We start from the raw sequence: 27,698 nt of genomic DNA, 5'->3' as shown, positions 1-27,698 counted from the left end.
AAATTATAACGTTAGCCAAGTTACTAAGCCCTAAATTATAACATTAGCCAAGTTACTTAGCCCTAACTAACCTATATGATCTAGTTTAATTGCATAGTAGCTAAGCTGGTAGTTGATTTTTAAGTAAGTTAAAACACAAGAATGGGGACAAATAGTTTAAGATTCAGCCTAAAACAATATTGAGGTCTAATCAGGCTGTCTTATTTTGTATAGGGACAGGTAACCATGAAAAGGAAGGGAGATATTGCAGACTTTTTTGTAAAGAGGCACAAATCAGGCCCAGATCAGGCCCAGGCAGACCCCACCCCTAAAACCAGCAGCCCTGGCAGCTCTCAACCGGGAGCTAGCCAGGCAAGTCAGTGTGAGCATAGAGAAGGATCCAGTCTACCACCACCAGGTCAGAACACACAGGCAGTAAATTGCATCTCCAGTTTATTGAAAAGTGAAGCCTCACACTGTAACAAAAGGTGATTTTGACAGATTAAGCCTCATTTTGAATTTCTGTGTGATGTTATTTATTTTATTGCCCTTCTATTTATTTTGTCTGTATCCATGTTTGTTTTTTACAATGCTACTGTTATATAACATTTTGTGTTAAATTTGTTGTTTTTTTGTTAAATAAACTCTCCCAAGTATTTCACTCACTAATCTCCTGTATGCTTCAGCTTCACTTGCTGAAAATATTTCCACTTGGTTATGCAGATTGTTAATGTAAAGAGGGGGACCCATGTCTTGCTGATGACTATTGTGATCACAGTAGTGTGTGTGTGTGTGTGTGTGTGTGTGTGTAAGTGTGTGAGAGAGAGAGAGACAGGGAGATGCATAATTAGTTTTGTTGTTGTCTGTAGACATCAATAATGACTGGCCAGACCTGTGGAGTGCTAAACAAACAGAAGACTTCAAATCCAAGAACCCCTGGTTGGGATCCAAAAACAAAAAATTGGGTAAGTTTAGGTAGATTGCTAGTTTGGGTAACTTCTGAAACAGTGGGCACAGATAACTTTGTGTGTGTGTGTGTGTGTGTGTGTGTGTGTGTGTGTAAAGGACCATGCACACGTACAGCTGTGGATACAGGAGTAGTTACATTGTTTGTTTATGCTTCGCAGGATGTCTGGTCTGTAGCAGTGTGAACTCCATTGGGATCGACAAGGAGCAAGGACAAGGTGTATCGCTCTCAAGAGAATGGATGAACTTTGAAATTCAAGTGTCTGGCCAGGGAAGTAGAACAACAAGTTTGTCAATCTTGAGAAATAAGGTGAGGAAACATGCGTTGTCCAAGGCCCACACTCAGGCTGTGAAGGTGGCAGAGCAACAGAAAGAAGCTGCCATTGAGAATGCAGTGGAGACTATGACTGAGTCCTACATGAAGGAAACTGAAGCTGTGTTTCGAACAGCCTACCATCTGGCCAAAAAGAACCGACCCTTTTCTGACCATGAGAGCCTCATTGAGCTGCAGGAACTGAATGGTGTAAAAATGGGCTCAATACTTCATTCACGTTACAGTGCAACACAAATAATACAACATGTTGCTAGTGAGATGCAGAGCAAAATCATCAGTAGCATTATAGCATCATCCAGTAAGTTAGCTGTCCTAATTGACGAGGCATCTTCTTTAAGTCACAAAGCTGTCATGACAGTTTCTATTAAAGCATCAATTCAAGAAGAAAGCCCTGAGTTCATATTCCTGGAACTTGTTGAACTGGAAAATCAGAGAGCAGATGGCATATTACAGGCGTTACTCACCTGTTTAACTAATGCTGGCTTTACAGAAGAGTGGCTTCATGAAAACTGGGTAACATTTGTATCTGATGGAGCCAGTGTCATGCTAGGAAAGAAGTCAGGAGTAGCAACCAGACTGACTTTGAGATTCCCAAAGCTTTTTGTATGGCACTGCATGAACCATAGACTTGAACTTGCTGTGTCAGATGCAGTTGATGAGGTAAACTCTGTCAATCACTTTAAAACTTTTATCCAGAAGCTATACTCTCTGTATAGTGTGTCAAACAAAAATGAACGTGAACTTGTTAATGCAGCAGCTGAAGTAGGCTCACAACTTCTTCGCATTGGCAGAATCTTGGATGTACGCTGGGTGGCCAGTAGCTTTCGGACTGTTCGTGCTGTTTGGACATCCCTGGGAGCTCTTGTGCAGCACTTTAAAAATGCTTGCAGTGATGAGATGAGGTCCACCAAAGAGAGGCAGATGTACAGAGGTTTGTTAGACCGTGTTCAAAGTCCAGAATTCATTTGTGACCTTGGCCTCATGTACGACACTCTCCATGAACTAAGTCTCCTGTCACAGGAGCTTCAGTCTCGTTCTATAACGCTCCTCAGAGCAGAGCATCTGCTGAAACGCTCAATCAGAGTGATCCAGTCATTCAAAGAGAGTCCAGGTGAGAAATATAGTGAGGCTTTAGAAGCAAAACAGACTGGGGAGTATCGGTCTATAGCCCTGAAAACAAATGCAAAGCTGAAGTCTATCAATCCAGGCCAGTTCTTACAAAGCCTTGTGAACAATCTGGAGAAACGCTTGTCTTTTGAAGATGAGACCATCATGGACCTCAGCATCCTTGATCAGAGTAAGTGGCCATCAAAGCCCAGCATCCGCCATGGTGAAGAACAAGTTAAGCGACTGTGCAAGCGATTTAACTTGTGCACAGACCAAGCACTGAATGGGATGCGGGACCTACTGGAAGAGCCCAGTAGTGAGCCCAAGGACCTAAAACCACTTATGAACTGTATGAAAACATTCCCTGTCGGTACAGCAGAGTGTGAGAGGAATTTTAGCCTTATGAACAATATAAGCTCAGACAAGAGGGCTGTCCTTCTGATCTCAAACATATCAAACTTGATGATGATTAATATCAACGGCCCACCAACTTCCAAGTTTGATCCTAGAAAATATACAAGGACCTGGTTGAAGAGCCATCGTGCTGCCTCTTCGGTGCGTTCTAGACAGTGCAGTGTGAAAGCTCCTGCAGAAAGCAAATTTGTCTGGAATATACTGTAGTATGAGCAAAGGTCAGAAACCCAGTGCTGGGTTGAGAGAGTATATCACTGTTGATGTGTTGTTAATGCATATATTTTTGTTAATTGTTAACTAAATATTGTTGTAACATATTTTGTTGAATGATTTACCGGTAAATGAACATGTTCAAAACAAAGCATATAGCAATATGAACAAGGATGCATTGTCACCTTCAGATTTGAAGTATTTTATTTAAATAAATGTGCAAAAAATAATCGAAACACCATTTCCTGTTTGCCTCATGATAAATACATTTTACATTCATCCAGGCTGCTCTTGTGACCAGTAGTAACTACAAACTGCTCATAATCAAGTCATGATCATTTTATAATAGTGTGCAAGTAGAAATTACATATTTTTGGGTAAACTAAATCATAGTCTTACATGTCACTGTTTCTAAAACAGGGCTTTTTTCTGGACTACTTAAAAAAAAAAAAGGTGAATACTGAGAGTATACCCACTTCTCCAGGGACCACTACACCACTGGTGTCCACATACTTTTGTATATATAGTGTATATTCATGTCAGGTAAGGTACACATTTTCAAAAACGTTTCAGTATAAGAGCAGTGCATAAATCATGCCCAGCCATCACCTTTGTTCTCAGCCATCACCTTTGTCCTGAGCCATCTTGAGACACTTTTGTTCTTAAACAAATCTACTTTGAAATAGGGATGTTAACGGTTAACTTTAATCGGTTAGCCGCCGAAAATATATTTGACCGGTCATGCTTATCGGTCTATAGGTAATTTGCATAATTTTGTGGAATTAAATTGGCATGTGTCTACTTTCGTTAGTCGTTTTGCATTTTATTTATCACACGCGCACAGCATACAGTCTTGTTTGAGGAGCGGAATAGCCTACCACCTGTCAGCCTGTAGGCTACTGGAGTGAAACCTGCTTTTGTTAGCCCAGTCATTGCGCAACAAATACAATTTCTAAATGCAATCGCGTGTTAAAAACTTGTGGCCACGATTAAAAAGGAGCTATTTTTATTTCTCAATCTCAACGCGAAAAGAGTACCTCCCATTTGCCATTCGGATGCTATAGCCTGCCTACGGTTGACTATCAGTGTGTCACCCACCACTTTGCTATGTGAGCTTGGGGCAGTATAATTGTTTGAAACCTGAACTTTTTATTTTACTTCAAATACTGAGACATGTCTTACCTTGCTTCAAAGTAGCCTTGCGAAAATCCTTCCATGGAAACGTGGAGACGATTCATTTATAAAGACTTCCTCATGCCATTAACCAGCATTTCTCTCCTGTTCTATTGGTTTTTATATCAACTTTCTTTCGTTGTCCAGAAGCCAAAGGCGCAATCATAGTCATATTAGCAACCGATCATAGTAGTTGCTATTAGATTCCCCCTCTTTCTAAGTTTCTATTGGAGATGTTCATCTCTGTCACATATGGAACTGCTCGTATTAGGTGCGCAGTTTAGAACTAGGGAGTTTTTCCAAGCCACGGAACTTCTACATCTGCATTGCTTGCTGTTTGGGGTTTTAGGCTGGGTTTCTGTATACAGTGCATTCTGAAGTATTCAGACCCCTTGACTTTTTCCACATTTTGTTACATTTCAGCCTTACTCTAAAATGGATTAAATGTTGCTTCACCGTTGGTATGGCGCCAGGTTTCCTCCAGACGTGATTTTATTTATTTATTTATTTAACCTTTATTTAACCAGGTAAACCAGTTGAGAACAAGTTCTTATTTACAACTGCGACCTGGCCAAGATAAAGCAAAGCAGTGCGATAAAAACAACAACACAGAGTTACATATGGGGTAAACAAAACATAAAGTCAATTTAAAAAAATATATATATATATATATATACAGTGTGTGCGAATGTAGTAAATTATGGAGGTAAGGCAATAAATAGGCCATAGTGCAAAAGAGTTACAATTTCGTATTAACACTGGAATGATAGATATGCAAAAGAGGATGTGCAAATAGAGATACTGGGGTGCAGATTAGCAAAATAAATAACAATATGGTGATGAGGTAGTTGGGTGGGCTAATTTCATAATGGCTGTGTACAGGTGCAGTGATCAGTAAGCTGCTCTGACAACTGATGCTTAAAGTTAGTGAGGGAGATAAGAGTCTCCAGCTTCAGAGATTTTTACAGTTCGTTCCAGTCATTGGCAGCAGAGAACTGGAAGGAATGGCGGCCAAAGGAGGTGTTGGCTTTAGGGATGACCAGTGAGATATACATGCTGGAGCGCAGACTACGGGTAGATGTTGCTATGGTGACCAGTGAGCTAAGAAAAGGCGGGGATTTGCCTAGCAGTGATTTATAGATGACCTGGAGCCAGTGGGTTTGGTGACGAATATGTAGTGAGGGCCAGCCAACAAGAGCGTACAGGTCACAATGGTGAGTAGTATATGGGGCTTTGGTGACAAAACAGATGGCACTGTGATAGACTACATCCAATTTTCTAAGTAGAGTGTTGGAGGCTATTTTGTAAATGACATCGCCGAAGTCAAGGATCGGTAGGATAGTCAGTTTTACGAGGGCATGTTTGGCAGCATGAGTGAAGGAGGCTTTGTTGAGAAATAGGAAGCCGATTCTAGATCTAACTTTTGATTGGAGATGCTTAATGTGAGTCTGGAAGGAGAGTTTACAGTCTAACCAGACACCTAGGTATTTGTAGTTGTCCACATACTCTAGGTCAGACCCGCCGAGAGTAGTGATTCTAGTCGGGTGGGCGGGTGCAAGCAGCGTTCGGTTGAAGAGCATGCATTTAGTTTTACTAGTGTTTAAGAGCAGTTGGAGGCTACGGAAGGAGTGTTGTATGGCGTTGAAGCTCATTTGGAGGTTTGTTAACACAGTGTCCAATGAAGGGCCAGATGTATACAAAATGGTGTCGTCCGCATAGAGGTGGATCCGAGCGTCACCAGCAGCAAGAGCGACATCATTGATATACAAAGAGAATAGAGTCGGCCCGAGAATTGAACCCTGTGGCACCCCCATAGAGACTGCCAGATGTCCAGACAACAGGCCCTCCGATTTGACACATTGAACTCTGTCTGAGAAGTAGTTGGTGAACCAGGCGAGGCAGTCATTTAAGAAACCAAGGCTATTTAGTCTGCCAATAAGAATGCGGTGGTTGACAGAGTCGAAAGCCTTGGCCAGGTCGATGAAGACGGCTGCGCAGTACTGTCTTTTATCGACCGCGGTTATAATATCGTTTAGGACCTTGAGCGTGGTTGAGGTGCACCCATGACCAGCTCGGAAACCGGATTGCATAGTGGAGAAGGTACGGTGGGATTCGAAATGGTCGGTGATCTGTTTGTTAACTTGGCTTTCAAATACTTTCGAAAGGCAGGGCAGGATGGATATAGGTTTGTAACAGTTTGGATCTAGAGTGTCACCCCCTTTGAAGAGGGGGATGCCCGTGGCAGCTTTCCAATCTCTGGGGATCTCAGACGTTACGAAAGAGAGGTTGAACAGGCTAGTAATAGGGGTTGCGACAATTTAGGCGGCTAATTTTAGAAAGAAAGGGTCCAGATTGTCTAGCCCAGCTGATTTGTAGGGGTCCAGATTTTTCAGCTCTTTCAGAACATCAACTGTCTGAATTTGTGTGAAGGAGAAGCAGGGGGGGCATGGACAAGTTGCAGCAGAGGGTGCAGAGCTGGTGGCCTGGGTAGTGGTAGCCAGGTGGAAAGCATGGCCAGCCGTGGCAAAATGCTTGTTGAAATTCTCGATTATTATAGATTTATCGGTGGTGACAGTGTTTCCTATCCTCAGTGCAGTGGGCAGTTGGGAGGAGGTGCTCTTATTCTCCATGGACTTTACAGTGTCCCAAAACGTTTTGGAGTTAGTGCTACAGGATGCATATTTCTGTTTGAAAAAGCTAGCCTTCGCTTTCCTAACTGATTGTGTATATTGGTTCCTGACTTCCCTGAAAAGTTGCATATCGCGGGGGCTGTTCGATGCTAATGCAGTACGCCACAGGATGTTTTTGTGCTGGTCAAGGGCAGTCAAGTCTGACGAGAACCAGGGGCTATATCTGTTCTTAGTTCTGAATTTTTGCTTATTTAAGATTGAGAGGAAAGCACTTTTAAAGAACAACCAGGCATCCTCTACTGACGGAATGAGGTCAATATCCATCCAGGATACCCAGGCCAGGTCAATTAGAAAGGCCTGCTCGCTAAAGTGTTTTAGGGAGCATTTGACAGTGATGAGGGGTGGTCGTTTGACCAAGGACCCATTATGGACGCAGGCAATAAGGCAGTGATCGCTGAGATCCTGGTTGAAGACAGCGGAGGTGTATTTAGTGGGTCAATTTGTCAGGATGATATCTATGAGGGTGCCCATGTTTACAGATTTAGGATTGTACCTGGTAGGTTCGTTGATCATTTGTGTGAGATTGAGGGCATCTAGTTTAGATTGTAGGTTGGCCGGGGTGTTAAGCATATCCCAGTTTAGGTCACCAAGCAGTACGAACTCTGAGGATAGATGGGGGGTAATCAGTTCACATATGGTGTCCAGGGCACAGCTCGGGGCTGAGGGGGGGCTGTAGCAAGCGGCAACAGTGAGAGACTTATTTCTGGAAAGGTGGATTTTTAGAAGTAGAAGCTCAAACTGTTTGGGCACAGACCTGGATAGTATGATAGAGCTCTGCAGGCTATCTCTACAGTAGATTGCAACCCCACCCCCTTTGGCAGTTCTATCTAGACGGAAAATGTTGTAGTTGGGGATGGACATTTCTGAATTTTTGGTGGCCTTCCTAAGCCAGGATTCAGACACTGCTAGAACATCAGGGTTGGCGTAGTGTGCTAACACAGTGAATAACTCACACTTAGGGGGGAGGCTTCTGATGTTAACGTACAAGAAACCAAGGCTTTTACGGTTACAGAAGTCAACAAATGATAACGCCTGGGGAGTAGGAGTGATACTGGCGGCTACAGGGCCTGGGTTAACCTCTACATCACCAGAGCAACAGAGGAGGAGTAGAATAAGGATACGGCTAAAGGCTTTAAGAACTGGTCTTCTAGTGCGTTGGATACAGAGAATAAAAGGGGCAGATTTCCGGGCGTTATAGAATAGATTCAGGGCATTATGTACAGACAAGGATATGGAAGGATATGAGTACAGTGGAGGTAAACCTAAGCGTTGGGTAACGTTGAAAGAGATAGCATCACTTCGGTCTCCGTTTGTATGGGGGGTGGGACAAAGGAGCTATCTAAGGCAGGTTGAGCTGGACTGGGGGCTCTACAGTGAAATAGTACAATAAGAAATAACCGAAACAGCAATAAGCAAAGCATATTGACATGGGAGAGAGGCATCAAGTAATCACAGGTGTTATTCGAGAGAGCTAAGACAACAGCTGGTAATGGCGACAAAGTTTGGGCTGAGGCTAAACATAAACAGGATGCGGTACCGTATAAAGGAACAGTCCAGCAGGCATCAGCTGTATAGCTGAGTTATCATAAGGTCCAGTGAACAGCAATAGGAGAGTTCGGAGGTAGTTTGGGGGCTGCTACAGCACTGGCGAGCAAGAGGCACGGCTTGCGTGTGCTAGCGGGCCGGGGCTAGCAGATGGATCTTCGTGGTCGACGTCGTAACGGGAAGCCTGTTGAAACCACATCAGACGATTTCGTCGGCAGACCAGTCATGTTGGATCGGCGGGGCTCCGTGTCAACAGTAGGAGGTCCCGTCCGGTTGACAGAGCGGTAGATAGCCGGGAGATGGGCCTGGCTCGAGGCTAGCTCAAGGCTAACTGGTGCTTGCGAAGGGGCAATGGTAATTAGCCAACGACAACAGCCATTCGGTTGCAGCTAGCTAGTTGCGATGATCCGGCGTTAGGGTCCAGAAAATCCGATATGCTCTGGGTCAATAGCACGCTGTGCAGACTGGCCGACAAATTGGCCAGGCTAGAGCTAGAGCTGGCTGGTGGGTAGTGCAGGCCACGGACAATGGTTTAGACCGCTAACGGTGGCTAATAGCAAGTAGCTAGCTAGCTGGCTACCACAGCCATTCGGTTGCAGCTAGACTAGTTTCAGCTTAAGGTTCTTGATAAAAGTTATAAAGAAATAATAGAATCCTTTCCACGTTGGGTGAGGCGGGTTGCAGGAAAGTGTATTTAGTTAAAGAATGAAAAGTAAAAAAGTAAAATTGAGAAATATATACAAAATAGACAAAAAACTAAAAAACTGGCTATTTACACGAGGACACTACAGAAAACACGACCGCACTGCTACGCCATCTTGGATATTCCAGCCAAAGAGTTCAATCTTGGTTTCATCAGACCAGAAAATCTTGTTTCTCATGGTCTGAGGCTCATTTAGAGAGTCCTTTAGAGTCCTTTAGGTGCCAACAATGGCGCCGGAGGGAATGGCTGCCGTTTTACGGGCTCCTAAGCAATTGTGCTATTTTGTGTGTTTCTTTGCATTGTTTGTAACTTATTTTGTACATAATGTTGATGCTACTGTCTCTTACGACCGAAAAGAGCTTCTGGAGATTAGAACAGCGATTACTCACCTCAAACTGGACGAATCATTTTCTTTAATGAGTCTGACGCAAAGGATATACCGCCCCAACAGATCCACAGATGACGCAATCTCAATCGTACTCCACACTGCCCTTTCCCACCTGGACAAAAGGAACACCTATGTGAGAATGCTGTTCTTTGACTACAGCTCAGCGTTCAACACCATAGTGCCCACAAAGCTCATCACTAAGCTAAGGACCCTGGGACTAAACATCTCCCTCTGCAACTGGATCCTGGACTTCCTGACGAGCCGCCCCCAGTTGGTAAGGGTAGGCAACAACACATCAGCTGATCCTCAACACTGGGGCCCATCAGGGGTGCATGCATAGTCCCCTCCTGTACTCCCTGTTCACCCACGACTGCGTGACCAAGCACGACTCCAACACCATCATTAAGTTCGCTGACGACACAACAGTGGTGGGCCTGATCACCGACAACGACGAGACAGCCTATAGGGAGGAGGTCAGAGACCTGGAAGTGTGGTACCAGGACAACAACCTCTCCCTCAACGTGAGCAAGACAAAGGAGATGATCGTGGACTACAGGAAAAGGAGGGCCGAACATGCCCCCATTCACATTGACAGGGCTGTAGTGGAGCGGGTAGAGAGTTTCAAGTTCCTTGGTGTCCACATCACCAACAAACTATCATGGTCCAAACACACCAAGAAAGTCGTGAAGAGGGCACGACAGCGCCTTTTCCCCCTCAGGAGACTGAAAAGATTTGGCATGGGTCCCCAGATCCTCAAAATGTTCTACAGCTGCACCATAGAGAGCATCCTGACCGGTTGCATCACCGCCTGGTATGGCAACTGCTCGGCATCCGACCGTAAGGCGCTACAGCGGGTAATGCGTACGGCCCAGTACATCACTGGGGCCAAGCTTCCTGCCATCCAGGACCTATATACTAGGCAGTGTCAGAGGAAGGGCCAAAAAATTGTCAAAGACTCCAGTCACCCAAGTCATAGACTGTTCTCTCTGCTACCGCACGGCAAGTGGTACCGGAGGGCCAAATCTAGGTCCAAAAGGTTCCTTAACAGCTTCTACTCCCAAGCCATAAGACTGCTGAACAATTAATCAAATGGCCACCCAGACTATTTCTATTGACCCCCCCCCTACCCATTTTGTTTTTACACTGCTGCTACTCGCTGTTTATTATCTATGCATAGTCACTTTAACCCTACCTACATGTACAAATTACTTCGACTAACCTGTACCCCCGCACATTGACTCTGTACCGGTACCCCCTGTATATAGCCTCATTATTGTTATTTTATTGTGTTACTTTTTTATTTTTAATTTTTTTACTTTAGTTTATTTAGTAAATATTTTCTTAACTCTATTTTCTTAAAACTGCATTGTTGGTTAAGGGCTTGTAAGTAAGCATTTCACGTTAAGGTCTACACCTGTTGTATTCGGCACATGTGAGTTTTGGCAAACTCCAAGCAGGCTGTCATGTGACTTTTACTGAGGAGTGGCTTCCATCTGGCCACTCTACCATAAAGGCCTGATTGGTGGAGTGCTGCAGAGATGGTTGTCCTTCTGGAAGGTTCTCCCATCTCCACAGAGGAACTCTGGAGCTCTGTCAGTGTGACCATCGGGCACTTTGTCACCTCCCTGACCAAGCCCCTTCTCCCCCGATTGCTCAGTTTGGCCGGGCGGCCAACTCTAGGAAGAGTTTTGGTGGTTCCAAACTTCTTCCATTTAAGAATGATGGAGGCCACTGTGTTCTTGGGAACCATCAATGCTGCAGAAATTTTTTGGTACCCTTCCCCAGATCTGTGCCTTGACACAATCATGTCTCAGAGCTCAATGGACAATTCCTTCGACCTCATGGCTTGTTTTTTGATCTGACATGCAGTGTCAACTGTGGGACCTTATATAGACAGGTGTGTGCCTTTCCAAATCATGTCCAATCAATTGAATTTACCACTGGTGGACTCCAATGAAGTTGTAGAAACATCTCAAGGAGGATCAATGGAAACAGGATGCACCTGAGCTTAATTTCGAGTCTCATAGCAAAGGGTCTGAATACTTATGTAAATAAGGTATTTCTGTTGTTTTATTTGTAATACATTTGCTACATTTCTAAAAACCTGTTTCTCTTTGTCATTATGGGTTAGTGTGTGTAGATTGATGATAATTAATATTTGTTTAAATCAATTTTCGAATAAGGCTGTAACATAACAAAATGTGCAAAAGGGGAATGGGTCTGAATACTTTCCGAATGCACTTAAGCACTTTGTGACATCTGCTTATATAAAAAGGGCTTTGTAAATAAATGTGGTTTGATTTTTATTTGATTTGAAATGTGTTTTCCGCAAATTTTATTTAGGCAAATGTTTGAAAATGACTTTTTATTAGCTGCTTCATTATAGGAGTTGCATGTTCAATAATAGGCTATAGCCTTTTGACTGTAAGACGATAGGCTTGCTGTTGTTGCATCTTTCCATTAAGCTCTTAATAAAAACTGTCCGCTCCTTGTATGCATGCATAGTATCAGAGAGGAATTTGCGAAGCGAGAGGTTTCACCCTCGCCAAAGTCTGTCCAAAATAAGTCCAATGTGTTTCTATGGGCTTATTTTGGGCCTCAGCTTGTCGCCTGCCTTCCCGACTTGGGACGACTCCCATTGTTAGGGCAGAAACATAAGCATATCATCATTATATACAGATCTCTGATAGTATTTCTGTTGGTCACATAATTTTACTGTTTGGAAAAAATTTAACCGTTTGTTGACTGGTTAGTGAGGGTCAAATAGTCGGCAGCAAAATTGACTGAAATGTTCATCCCTACTTTGAAACAAAGGTATACATCTCACACACATGGTTATGGGTTTACAAAAAATAAGACACCTGTACTATGTCAGATATATAGTTGAAATGTATAAGTAAATGTAGTTTGCATCCCAATATTACACTTTATATACACTACCAGTCAAAAGTCTGGACACACCTACTCATCAAAACTATGAAATCAAAACTATGAAATAACACATATGGAATGATGTAGTAACCAAAAAAGTGTTTAACAAATCAAAATATATTTTATATTTGAGATTCTTCGAATAGCCAACCTTCATGACAGCTTTGCACACTCTTGGCATTCTCTCAACCAGCTTCATGAGGTAGTCACCTGGAATGCATTTCAATTAACAGGTGTGCCTTCTTAAAAGTTCATTTGTGGAATTTCATTCCTTCTTAATGCGTTTGAACCAATCAGTTGTGTTGTGACAAGGTAGGGGTGGTATACAGAAGATAGCCCTATTTGGTAAAAGACCAATTCCATATTATGGCAAGAACAGCTCAAATAATAATTGAGATGGTTTGGGATGAGTCAGACGGCAGAGTGAAGGAAAAGCAGCCAACAAGTGCTCAGCATATGTGGGAACTCCTTCAAGACTGTTGGAAAAGCATTCCAGGTGAAGCTGGTTGAGAGAATGCCAAGTGTGCAAAGCTGTCATCAAGGCAAAGGGTGGCTATTTGAAGAATCTCAAATACAAATATATTTTTTATTTGTTTAACACTTTTTTGGTTGCTACATGATTCCATATGTGTTATTTCATAGTTTTGATGTCTTCGCTATTATTCTACAATGTAGAAAATAGTAAAAGTAAAGAAAACCCTTGAATGAGTATGTGTGTCTAAACTTTTGACTGGTACTGTACATCACAGAAGACTGAAATACAACAAAACTGTTTGACATAGAAACACCAGATTTTCTGTGTTTGTTTTGTTGAAATCATATTTATTAATTATGAAATAAATTTTTTTTTTTATAACATTCCACCCATGAGGCCACTAGGTCATTTGACTGCAGGAAAGGGGTGCGGTACAAAAAAATAGCATGGTAGAGGTGGTATTGTTATTGCTGTTGCTGTATTTATGATATAATACCTAATTACATTTTATTTTCCTGCAGATTAAGGAAGAGCCGCTCTGAGATCTGAGATCCCCAAACAAGAGATTACTATCTGGCTGTAAAGACTTGAAGATAGGCATTGTTTGGAGCTCAATACCACCTTTACCAAAAGTTATTTTATTGCATCTGAAATTGTTATTTTGGTTAATAAATCTTGATTACTTGGATTTGGTATGCATCTACAATTTATAATATGAATGTGCATGAGAGTTCTAGAGTGAGTGTAATAAAACATGAAAACAACAATAAATTATAAAATGTTGCGAGACAGATGTCTCAAGACATTGGTATTTCCAAGACATGTCTATAGACTGACTTAAAGACGTCTACATTATCTAAGAAATCTTAAGAAAGGTCTCTACACGTCTCAAGATGTCTTCATTTATATGTCTTAAGACGTCTCAAGACATGTCTCAAGACATGGTGATGGCTGGGTATGATGCTAAGTAATTCAATCGGATTCAGTTCAATGGTTACAGTTTTTACGATGTCATTAATTTCTAAGAGGGCCTAGGAGAGGTCTAAGAACAGTTACTCCCCTGATTCCTCTCCAGAGAGAGACAGAGATCTTCTTTCAGAGTAACATAGGGGTTATAGAGGGAGAGATGAGAGGAGTAAAGAGGACAGATGATACCATATTGTAGAGATTGTGTGTGAGAGAGAAAGCACAGTAGAGTGGCTTTAGACAGAGAGAAATTGGATTATTTGTTTGGGTCATGCAATTGCTTTTGCACCACTTAATAGCCAAAATAGTATATTCCCTACTGCCTACCCATCACTATTCTCCATTCCTCATTCATCACGACTCTACCCTATTCCCATCTCATTTTAATATTTTGATGTAACATGTTTACAGGATAGGAGGGAGGAGGGGGGAGGAGGGGAGAGGAGGGGAGGGGGAGACAGGGGAAATGAGTGATGAGGGATGGAAGGACCTTTTATGATTTTATCAAGATTCTGAGAGAGAGAGAGAGAGAGAGAGAGAGAGAGAGAGAGAGAGAGAGAGAGGGGAGAGAGAGAGAGAGAGAGAGAGAGAGAGAGAGAGAGAGAGAGAGAGAGAGAGAGAGAGCGAGAGAGAGAGAGAGAGAGAGAGAGGGGAGAGAGAGATGGTCTTCAGAGTTTTTATATTATTAATATCCTACATTTCCTTAAATTAGAACCCTGCTGCGAACACTGCTGGTGGCATCTGAGGGTGAACGAGAGTGGAAAGGAAAGAGAGGAAGAAGAGGTGGGAGAAGACATGAGGGAAATTGAGAGGGTGGAGAGAGATACAATGCGAGAGGGGAAGAGAGGTGGGTAAACGGGAGCTGGGAGAGATTGAAGTAGCGGGGTGAGAGAATGTGGAGGGCAAAGACTGCATGAGAAACAAAGAGAAGGAGAGAGGAAAGTGGAAAGTCAGGGGGTGGCAGCTTTAGAGTTGTCCCTCCAGTGGGGATAGAGATTACTAGTAGCAGGCAGGAGCATGAAGGCTTAGAGCGGATTGACTAATTAATTCAAGTGCTAAGAGAGGGACCACAACATGATGAGTTTTATAATAATAATTTGGTGGGTGCTTATATTTGTCCTGTCTCACACATATACAAGCGTATGTGTATATTATACGCATGTGTGAAATAGTTACTTTTTTTTGTCATATCTCAACTCGCCCTGAGGTTGGGGTCACAGCCAGGGTCAGCCATTCCCAACAGCGACCCTGGAGCTCAAGGGCACATTGACAGATTATTCACCTTGTTGGCTCTGGGATTTTAAGTAGTGACGCTGTAACCACTAGGCTACCTACCTTCTTTAACTCCTATGCTTGGATTAATCCTCCACTATGACCCCTGTCCACAGTGTCCAGACCAATAGACAGCCACATGGTATATACACCGGCTCTGGAAGCCTGGACACAATGGGAGGATAGGAGGGGATCATTACATGAAATTAAATACAGCCATTACATAGGAGGGGGCACATCCACTTCATTTGACAACAGAAACACAGGACACCTCTATTTAAATGAATACCTCATTATGTATCCATGGGGGAATATTGAAATCCTGTACCTGAACAGGCCTTATACTCCAGGAACTCCCTAGACATTTTCTGTTAATGAGTCTCTCTCTATATTGCCTGTTTAGGTTTATGTATTTTTCCAATCTGTTTGTTTCATTTGTATTTCAGCAAAGTGTTGCAGAATCAATACTCTGATGGCAACACCTCTGCTGGTGAATACATTGAATCTCACTCTCTCTCACACACACACAAACACGCACGCACACACACGCACACACACACACACACGCGTCCGTCCATCCATACACACACACACACACACACACACACACACACACACACGTACACACACCTCGACACCATTAATCCCTCCCTCCCTCCTCAGTGATCTCACCATAATGTGCTCCCCAGTGGCTCCTGATCTCAAGCTCTTGCAGGGAGTTGATCTGATATTACTGATACTGAACAGATACCTGGACTCTGAACTCATTTCAATTCACTGCAACATATACCAAACACATGCACGTGTGCACACATGTGCACACACACACACACACACACACACACCTATATTGTGTCATTTTCAATAGACACACACCTCAGGTAATAATTCACTGGTATTTTAAAAGCTCTACTATCAGCTTGAGCCAAACCCATGATAGGGGTGAAGACTGAGGAGCACTTGTTTAGACTACAAATGGGTCTTGTCACCCTCTCACTGTCAAACTGAGGATCTATAATATTAGTACAGATTGCTAGTGTAACATAGGAGCTGCTGGAGTTCTTCACAGCGTGATAACAGAACGCCAGTGTAATTCAGCTCTCAGTCAAACAGTAGGCTGTTAACAACCCAATGGGTGATTTAATGTTTGACAGGGTATGAACAGATAAAAGGTTTTTCTATATTATCTTCATATTTCCTCTATCTATCTTACACAGAATGAAACAATGTACCATTTTGTTTAATCTTGGTAAATTTAATCTAACCACGATCAGACATTTGGAGTCTCTCTCTCTCTCGTCCCAGTCACACAGTAAGAGTTATGTGCCCTCAGGCTGTGCCAGATCAATATAACATTAGAGCCAGTCTCTACTTCACCCTCCATTCCTCATTCAGGGGTCCCCAGCTAGCTCAGCAATATATAACCAACCCCCTTCCTCCCTCTTTCCTCGTTCTTCCAGTCTCTCCTCTCATCCCCTCGCAGTTCATGTTAATTCAGATTCCTTTCTTTTCATTGCTCCCCCTCTCCTATGATATCCCCTCTATTCCTCTCTGCATGCACTACCTGTCCTCTTTTGGCCTTTGTTCTGCATTTCTCTGAACCTACAGCTGACGGGGGAGAGGGTAAGAAGACAGAGGGAAAATGAGAGAGGAGGGAGCAGAGGGGAAAAGGGGGGAATTTGAGCCAGATCAAGGAGAGATGGAATGGCATGAACGGGCAGAAAGAGAGGGAGAGAATATGGAGAGGATTTTTGTGTGCAGTGGAGGAAGACAGACTGAGCCAGAGAAGGAAGGAAGGAAGGAAGGAAGGAAGGAAGGAAGGGATGGATGGAGGGGGAGGGGAGACTGCCTTGCCTGGCCTGGGCTGGGTGAAATTAATGTGTAATTGCGTTGTAGTGGCTCAACCCTTCAGCACACGGCTGACGGATGCCGTGGCAGACAGTTCAGTCTCTCTCGGCAGGGTGGACATGGGTGAGGCTGAGCCTGTGGGCTATGTGGGGCTGCCTGTGTAAACACAACAGCCTGTCAACAATACCTTAACATAACAACAAACAGCACCAGGTAATAACAACACATTCAGACTGGATGTCAGACATGTAATGGGAGAATAAGCACAAAGGTCATTGATGGCTAATAAGCAGAGGTGTAATATAAATTGGGGTCCTTTAGGACGTTGACTGGAAAGAGAAAGGTTGTTGTAGTTAACCGTAAAGCACAGAAAGAAGGGAAATACTGACTTAATCAGCCAGGCAAGTGGGGAGTGTGGAGTGAACAATAGCATGGAGAGGAGGATCCTCCTCTTAACCTTACACATTACCACACACACAGACATCACACATAATCCAAGATGGCGTAGCAGTGCGGTCGTGTTTTCTGTAGTGTCCTCATGTAAATAGCCTGTTCTTTTGTTTGTTTTTGCCATTTTCGTATATATTTCTCAATCTCACTTTCCATCCTTTAACTAAATATACTTTCCTGCAACCCGCCTCACCCAATGTGGAACAGATTCTATTATTTCTTTATACCTTCTTATCTAGAAATCCGTTTGAAACTAGCCAGCTAGCCAGCTAACTAGCTACTTGCTATTAGCCACCGTTAGCGGTCTTCACCATTGTCCGTGGCCTGCACTACCTACCAGCCAGCTCTTGCCTGGACAATTATCGGCCAGTCTGCACATCGCGCTATCGAGCCATAGCATATCAGATTTTCTGCCGGGATCACTGAATCACTGGACCTTAACACTGGATCATCGCAACTAGCTAACTGCAACCGAATGGCTGTTGTTGTTGTTGGCTAATCACCGCTGTCCAGAAGCAAGCCCCAGTTAGCCTTGAGCTAGCCTCGAGCCAGGCCCATCTCCCGGCTATCTACCTCTCTGTCAACCGGATGGGACCTCCTAGTGTTGACACGGAGCCCCGCCGATCCATCAGGACTGGTCTGCCGACGTAATCATCTGATGTGGTTTCAACAGGCTTCCCCTTGCGACGACCACGAAGATCCATCTGCTATCCCCGGCCCGCAAGCACACACAATCAACAGCCGTGCCTCCTGCTCGCCTGTGCTGTAGCAGCCACTGAACTGCTCCCGGACTCACCTATTGCTGTTCACTGGACCTTATGATCACTCAGCTACACAGCTGATGCCTACTGGACTGTTCCTTTATACGGTACCCCATCCTGTTTATCTGTTTAGCCTCAGCTCAAACTTTCGTTGCCATTACCAGTTATTGTCTTAGCTCTCTCGAATAACACCTGTGATTGCTTTATGCCTCTCTCCCATGTCAATATGCCTTGCCTACTGCTGTTTCGGTTAGTTCTTACTGTACGTTTTCACTGTAGAGCCCCCAGTCCCGCTCAACCTGCCTCAGATAGCTCCTTTGTCACACACGCGGAGACCGGCTCAATCGGTGCCTCCAGTGATGCTATCTCTTTCATCGTTACCCAAAGCTTAGGTTTACCTCCACTGTACTCATATCCTTCCATATCCTTGTCTGTACATAATGCCCATAATCTATTCTACAACGCCCGGAAATCTGCCCCTTTTATTCTCTGTACCCAACGCACTAGAAGACCAGTTCTTAAAGCCTTTAGCCGTATCCTTATTCTATTCCTCCTCTGTTCCACTGGTGACGTAGAGGTTAACCCAGGCCCTGTAGCCCTCAGTATCACTCCTACTCCCCAGGCGCTATCATTTGTTGACTTCTGTAACCGCAAAAGCCTTGGTTTCTTTCAAGTTAACATCAGAAGCCTCCTTCCTAAGTTTGAGTTATTCACTGCGTTAGCACACTCCGCCAACCCTGATGTTCTAGCAGTGTCTGAATCCTGGCTTAGGAAGGCCACCAAAGATTCAGAAATGTCCATTCCCAGCTACAACATTTTCCATCTAGATAGAACTGCCAAAGGGGGTGGGGTTGCAATCTACTGTAGAGATAGCCTGCAGAGCTCTATCATACTATCCAGGTCTGTGCCCAAACAGTTTGAGCTTCTACTTCTAAAAATCCACCTTTCCAGAAATAAGTCTCTCACTGTTGCCGCTTGCTACAGACCCCCCTCAGCCCCCAGGTGTGCCCTGGACACTATAGGTGAACTGATTGCCACCCATCTATCCTCAGAGTTCGTATTGCTTGGTGACCTAAACTGGGATATGCTTAACACCCCGGCCGTCCTACATTCTAAACTATATGCCCTCAATCTCACACAAATGATCAACGAACCTACCAGGTACAATCCTAAATCTGTAAACATGGGCACCCTCATAGATATCATCCTGACTAATTTACCCTCTAAGTACACCTCTGCTGTCTTCAACCAGGGTCTCAGCGATCACTGCCTCATTGCCTGCGTCCGTAATGGGTCCGCGGTCAAACGACCACCCCTCATCACTGTCAAACGCTCCCTAAAACACTTCAGCGAGCAGGCTTTTCTAATTGACCTGGCCCGGGTATCCTGGATGGATATTGACGTCATTTCGTCAGTAGAGGATGCCTGGTTGTTCTTTAAAAGTGCTTTCCTCTCCATCTTAAATAAGCATGCCCCATTCAAAAAATTCAGAACTAAGAACAGATATAGCCCCTAGTTCACCCCAGATTTGACTGCCCTTGACCAGCACAAAAACATCCTGTGGCGTACTGCATTAGCATCGAACAGCCCCCGCGATATGCAACTTTTCAGGGAAGTAAGGTACCAATATACACAATCAGTTAGGAAAGCGAAGGCTAGCTTTTTCAAACAGAAATGTGCATCCTGTAACACTAACTCCAAAACGTTTTGGGACACTGTAAAGTCCATGGAGAATAAGAGCACCTCCTCCCAGCTGCCCACTGCAATGAGGCTAGGAAACACTGTCACTACGATAATAAAAAAATTCAACAAGCATTTTGCTATGGCTGGCCATGCTTTCCACCTGGCTACCCCTACCCCGGCCACCAGCTCTGCACCCTCCGCTGCAACTTGCCCATGCCCCCCCGCTTCTCCTTCACCCAAATTCAGATTGCTGATGTTCTGAAAGAGCTGCAAAATCTGGACCCCTATAAATCAGCTGGGCTAGACAATCTGGACCCTTTCTTTCTAAAATTAGCAGCTGAAATTGTCGCAACCCCTATTACCAGCCTGTTCAACCTCTCTTTCGTAACGTCTGAGATCCCCAGAGATTGGAAAGCTGCCACGGTCATCCCCCTCTTCAAAGGGGGTGACACTCTAGATCCAAACTGTTACAGACCTATATCCATCCTGCCCTGCCTTTTGAAAGTATTTGAAAGCCAAGTTAACAAATAGATCACCGACCATTTTTTAATCCCACCGTACCTTCTCCGCTATGCAATCTGGTTTCTGAGCTGGTCATGGATGCACCTCAGCCTCGCTCAAGGTCCTAAACAATATTATAACCGCGATCGATAAAAGACAGTACTGTGCAGCCGTCTTCATCGACCTGGCCAAGGCATTCGACTCCGTCAATCACCACATTCTTATTGGCAGACTAAATAGCCTTGGTTTCTCAAATGACTGCCTCACCTGGTTCACCAACTACTTCTCAGATAAAGTTCAATGTGTCAAATCGGAGGGCCTCTTGTCTGGACCTCTGGCAGTCTCTATGGGGGTGCTACAGGGTTCAATTCTCGGGCCGACTCTATTCTCTGTGTATATCAATGATGTCGCTCTTGCTGCTGGTGACTCTCAGATCCACCTCTACGCAGACGACACCATTTTGTATACATCTGGCCCTTCATTGGACACTCTGTTAACAAACCTCCAAACGAGCTTCAATGCCATACAGCACTCCTTCCGTAGCCTCCAACTGCTCTTAAACGCTAGAAAAACTAAATGCATGCTCTTCAATCGAACGCTGCTTGCACCTGCCCGCCCGACTAGAATCCCTACTCTCGGCGGGTCTGACTTAGAATATGTGGACAACTACAAATACCTAGGTGTCTGGGTAGACCGTAAACTCTCCTTCCAGACTCACATTAAGCATCTCCAATCCAAAGTTAAATCTAGAATCGGCTTCCTATTTCTCAACAAAGCCTCCTTCACTCATGCTGCCAAACATGCCCTCGTAAAACTGACTATCCTACCGATCCTTGACTTCGGCGATGTCATTTACAAAATAGCCTCCAACACTCTACTCAGCAAATTGGATGTAGTCTATCACAGTGTCATCCGTTTTGTCACCAAAGCCCCATATATTACCCACCATTGTGACCTGTACGCTCTCGTTGGCTGGCCCTCACTACATATTCGTCACCAAACCCACTGGCTCCAGGTCATCTATAAATCACTGCTAGGCAAATCCCCGCCTTATCTTAGCTCATTGTTCACCATAGCAAAACCCACCCGTAGTATGCGCTCCAGCAGGTATATCTCACTGGTCATCCCCAAAGCCAACACCTCCTTTGGCCGCCATTCCTTCCAGTTCTCTGCTGCCAATGACTGGAACGAACTGCAAAAATCTCTGAAGCTGGAGACTTTTATCTCCCTCACTAACTTTAAGCATCAGTTGTCAGAGCAGCTTACCGATCACTGTAATTAGCCCACCCAACTACCTCATCCCCATATTGTTCTTTATTTTGCTCATTTGCACCCCAGTATCTCTATTTGCACATCATCTTCTGCACATCTATCATTCCAGTGTTAATACTAAATTGTAATTATTTTGCACTATGGCCTATTTATTGCCTTACCTCCATAACTTACTACATATGCACACACTGTACAGTTGAAGTCAGAAGTTTACATACACCTTAAACAAATATTTTTTATCCTAGTAAAAATTGATGGGTCAGTTAGGATCACCACTTTAATATTTAATATATATATTTAATAATATTAGAGAGAATGATTTATTTCAGCTTTTATTTATTTCACATTCCCAGTAGGTCAGAACTTTACATACCCTCAATTAGTATTTGGTAGCATTGCCTTTATATTGTTTAACTTGGGTGAAACATTTTGGGTATTCTTGCACAAGCTTTCCACAATAAGTTGGGTGAATTTTGGCCCATTCCTCCCGACAGAGCTGGTGTAACTGAGTCAGGATTGTAGGCCTCCTTGCTCGCACACGCTTTTTCAGTTCTGCCCACAAATGTTCTATAGGATTGAGGTCAGAGCTTTGTGATGGCCACTCCAATACCTTGACTTTGTTGTACTTAAGCCATTTTGCCACAACTTTGGAAGTATGCTTTGGGTCATTGTCGATTTGGACAAGACCCATTTGCGACCAAGCTTTAACTTCCTGACTGATGTCTTGAGATGTTGCTTCAATATATCCACATAATTTTCCTTCCTCATGACGCCATCTATGTTGTGAAGTGCACCAGTCCCTCCTGCAGCAAAGCACCCCCACAGCATGATGCTGCCACCCCGTGCTTCACGGTTGGGATGGTGTTCTTCGGCTTGCAAGCACCCCCCTTTTTCCTCCAAACATAACGATGGTCATTATGGCCAAACAGTTATATTTGTGTTTCATCAGACCAGAGGACATTTCTCCAAAAAGTACGATCTTTGTCCCCATGTGCAGTTTCAAACCGTAGTCTGGCTTTTTTATGGGGGTTTTGGAGCAGTGTCTTCTTCCTTGCTGAGCGGCCTTTCAGGTTATGTCGATATAGGACTCGTTTTACTGTGGATATTGACACTTTTGTACCTGTTTCATCCAGCATCTTCACAAGTTCCTTTGCTGTTGTTCTGGGATTGATTTGCACTTTTCACACCATAGTACGTTCATCTCTAGGAGACAGAGCGGTATGACGGCTGCGTGGTCCCATGGTGTTTATACTTGCTTACTATTGTTTGTACAGATGAACGTGGTACCTTCAGACGTTTGGAATTTGCTCCAAAGGATGAACCAGACTTGTGGAGGTCTACAATTATTTTGTTGTTGAGGTCTTGGCTGATTTCTTTAGATTTTCCCATGATGTCAAGCAAACAGGCACTGAGTTTGAAGGTAGGCCTTGAAATACACCACAGGTACACCTCCAATTGACTCAAATTATGTCAATTAGCCTATCAGAAGCTTCTAAAGCCATGACATCATTTTCTGGAATTTTCCAAGCTGTTTAAAGGCACAGTCAACTTAGTGTATGTAAACTTCTGACCCACTGGAATTGTGATACAATGAATTATAAATGAAATAATCTGTCTGTAAACAATTGTTGGAAAAATTACTTGTGTCATGCACAAGGTAGATGTCCTAACCGACTTGCCAAAACTATAGTTTGTGGTTGAAAAACGAGTTTTGAAAAACGATTGGTTGAAAAACGGGTTTTAATGACTCCAACCTAAGTGTATGTAAACTTCTGACTTCAACTGTATTTAGATTTTCTATTGTGTTATTGACTGTACGTTTTGTTTACCCCATATGTAACTCTGTGTTGTTGTTTTTATCGCACTGCTTTGCTTTATCTTGGCCAGATTGCAGTTGTAAATGAGAACTTGTTCTCAACTGGCTTACCTGGTTAAATACAGGTGAAATAAAATACACACACACACATAGTGACACACACACACACAACACGCCCATTCCCTCTTTTTCCCATGTCTACCCCTCCCTCCATCCCTCCACCCCTAAGCCATCCTCTCTATCCCCCTTTTGGATGAGGCAAGGAGGGGTGAGGATGAGGGTAATTAAATTGGGGATGCTGTGTGGTGAGAGATGAAGGGCGTAATGGCGGGATACACCACATATGAACGATCTCACTTGGCTGTGAATGATGCCACAGTAAAAAGACAGACTCAGAGTGCAATCTGGCCAGACGGGGATGGAGATAAAATATATATTTTTTAACCTTTCAGACCATTGTTTATGTGAACAGTCTACCTCTACCTCTATCTCCCTCCAGTATACATACACACACACATACACACGCACGCACACACAGGCTACTGTGATTGCTTGCCGCAACAATAAAGAAAAGAAAATGTCACGTTCAAAACACAGGATGCTTGAGCCTAACAGGTGAGATATTGAGGGACAGAGTGTGAAGGGGGGTTTTAAATTAAGAGATAGAGATTGGCAAGAAGAGGAAGGGGCAGATGGAAGAGTGTCACCTTGAGAGAGAGGGGGAGGGAAGGAGGAATGGAAGGATGGAGGGAAGGGGCCAATGCTGCCAAGTTGTTTCTCTTCAGACACAAGCTGGTGCAACAGTCATTTTTTGAATGAGCCACTCAACCTAATTCTGGTTTGGATTGTTATGTAAAAACAATGAAATACATACACTACACGACCAAAAGTATGTGGACACCTGCTCGTCGAACATCTCATTCCAAAATCATGGGCATTAATATGGAGTTGGCCCCCCCTTTGCTGCTATAACAGCCTCCACTCCTCTGGGAAGGATTTCCACTAGATGTTGGAACATTGCTGTGGGGACTTGCTTCCATTCAGCCACAAAAGCATTAGTGAGGTCGGGCACTGATGTTGGGCGATTAGGCCTGGCTCGCAGTCAGCGTTCCAATTCATCCCAAAGGTGTTCTATAGGGTTGAGGTCAGGGCTCTGTGCCGGCCAGTGAAGTTCTTCCACACCGATCTCAACAAATCATTTCTGTATGAACCTCGCTTTGTGCACAGGGGCATTGTCATGCTGAAACAGAAAAGGGCCTTCCCCAAACTGTTGCCACAAAGTTGGAAGCACAGAATCGTCTAGAATGTCATTGTATGCTGTAGCGTTAAGATTTCCCTTCACTGGAACAAAGGGTCCTAGCCCAAACCATGAAAAACAGCCCCAGACCATTATTCCTCCTCCATCAAACTTTACAGTTGGCACTATGCATTGGGGCAGGTAGCGTTCTCCTGGCATCCGCCAAACCCAGATTCGTCCGTCGGACTGCCAGATGGTGACGACTTTTACACACTACGCACTTCAGCACTTGACGGTCCCATTCTGTGAGCTTGTGTGGCCTACCACTTCGCGGCTGAGCCATTGTTGCTCCTAGACGTTCCCACTTCACAATAACAGCACTTACAGTTGACCGGGACAGCTCTTTGACGAACTGACTTGTTGGAAAGGTGGCATCCTATGACGGTGCCACGTTGAAAGTCACTGAGCTCTTCGGTAATGCCATTCTACTGCCAATGTTTGTCTATGGAGATTGCATGGCTGTGTGCTCGATTTTATACACCTGTCAGCAACGTGTGTACCTGAAATAGCCAAATCCACTAATTTGAAGGGGTGTCCACATGCTTTTGTATAAATAGTGTATTTAAATAGCCATTTCAGAAACACACACACACGCACACACCATACTCTACAAGACTCAGATTCTCATCAAGTCCCTCCACAGTGAACACACCCAATAATATCTCACACAGAATGGTACAGTAGAGTAAAATACAGGTTTGTACTAGACTAGTGTCAGTGGGGGTCTGCTGTTTCTCTCGACACTGCAATGAGAACATTTTTTTACAGATATTGATTTAACTCTCAGAAGCAGCATGATAGATCAATTTCCACACTTGTGTCTGGAGTGCAGTCTATCAGAAGTCCCAGTCACATTCACCCAGTACTGTGAAGTTCACCCAGGGCATAGTTGGAGAGGGGTGTTGTTAAACTACCCCTATCATTCATCACTGACCTCTCTCCTTCTCGCATAAAATAGCAATGGCCACCAAAAACTGGCTCTCTATATAATGGCACAGTGTCTCTCTCTCATTCAAGCACACATGTAAGCAAGCATACGCACACACACCATCTGAAATACCCATGATATACACTGAGTGTACAAAACATTAGGAACACCTGCTCTTTCCATGACATAGACTGACCAGGTGAAAGCTATGATGCCTTATAGGTCACTTGTTAAATCCACTTCAAATCAGTGTAGATGAAGGGGAGGCTACAGGTTAAAGAAGCTTTTTTAAGCCTTGAGACAATTGAGACATGGATTGTGCATGTGTGCCATTCAGAGGGTGAATAGGCAAGACAAAAGATGCAAGTGCCTTTGAACAGGGTATGGTAGAAGGTGCCAGGCACACCGGTTTGAGTGAGTCAAGAACTGCAATGCTGCTGGGTTGTTCACGCTCTACAGTTTCACGTTTGTATCAAGAATGGTCCACCACCTACAGGACATCCAGCCAACATGACACAACTTTGGGAAGCATTAGAGTCAACATGGGCCAGCATCCCTGTGGAACGCTTTCAACACCTTGTAGAGTCCATGCCCAGAGGAATTGAGGCTGTTCTGAGGGCAAAATGAGGTGCCACTCAATATTAGGGTTTTGTAACTCAGTGTATGTCTATGTTTATACACACAAGTATTAGTGCCCACGACTGCTTCCTCTATTTACATCCCTGTTTCATCTGGGTCAGAAGTAAATTAGAGAATTCTGTGTAATCGTAAATTATTTGGAGTAAATTAATTATCTAGGCTTTTCCAAATCGTTTGTGGGCTATTCTGCAGATAACAGTGACACCTGCCAGAATTTCTGAAGAACTTCATCAAGCACCTAACTTTTGAATGAGATACTTTTTAAGAAGACTGAACATTTTGATTGAATTCTATTTTCTATCAAAAGCCTTGTCTATGTGTTTTCACAGATTTAATTTCAGAACATCATGGCGATAGGTAGACTACTCAAATCCATCATACTTTACTTAAGCGACTGAGCAGAATTGATGCTCTCAAACACATATAGTAATAACAAAGTACACTTTCACAGCAAGGTTGCAGGTGTTCACACACATATATATATATATATATATATATATTATATATATATATATATATATATATATATATATATATATATATATATATATATATATATATATATATATATATTCTATATATTCTTAAATCCCATTCCTTACTAGTTTTGTGTGTAATGGGTATATGTTGTGAAATTGTTAGATATTACTGCACTGTCGGAGCTAGAAGCACAAGCATTTCGCTACACCCGCTATAACATCTGCTAAACACGTGTATGTGACAAATACAATTTGATTTGATTTGATTTTGATATATATATATATATATACACACAAATCTACGTAAAACGTTATAGATCCACATCGATATTTTTGGGACTCTTTATAATTGTTACACAGTTGCATGTACAGTAATGTAGGTGTAGGAACCATTATTACAGTCATACATGGGGATCTAAATTGTGTACTTATGTTTCTGGCGGAATGTGTTGGTGTTGCACCTTTCATGCAAAAAGCGCTCAAGAAGACTGCCATGAAATTCGATTAGTTTGCAGTTTGTGCAAGTTCATCCGATAGCGTTATACCTTTAAACGTTACTTTCTGTAAGTATTTTTCAATTTACTGCCACCCCTTAGTATAATATTTGTGTATATGAATGGCAAACGTTCAAATATTGATGGTCCAGTAATCATATTTTGACAAATCTGCCAAGTCGCGTGAGCTAACGTTAGCTACTAAATTATTAGCAGAACGAGCCATCATGAATGTTAACGTGGATTGTAGCTAGCTAGGATAGTTATTTTACTAGATAGCTTGCTACAACCAATTTGCAGTGGCTTTATGTACTTGGCAAGTATGTGAGTTTACAACAAGTTTGTCTGAAGGTTAGCCCGGCAGATGGCGATATTGT

Source organism: Coregonus lavaretus (genome assembly GCF_964263955.1).
Source record: "Coregonus lavaretus genome assembly, chromosome: 22".
NCBI classification, from domain to species: domain Eukaryota; kingdom Metazoa; phylum Chordata; class Actinopteri; order Salmoniformes; family Salmonidae; genus Coregonus; species Coregonus lavaretus.
Note: the sequence above shows the minus strand (reverse complement) of the source record.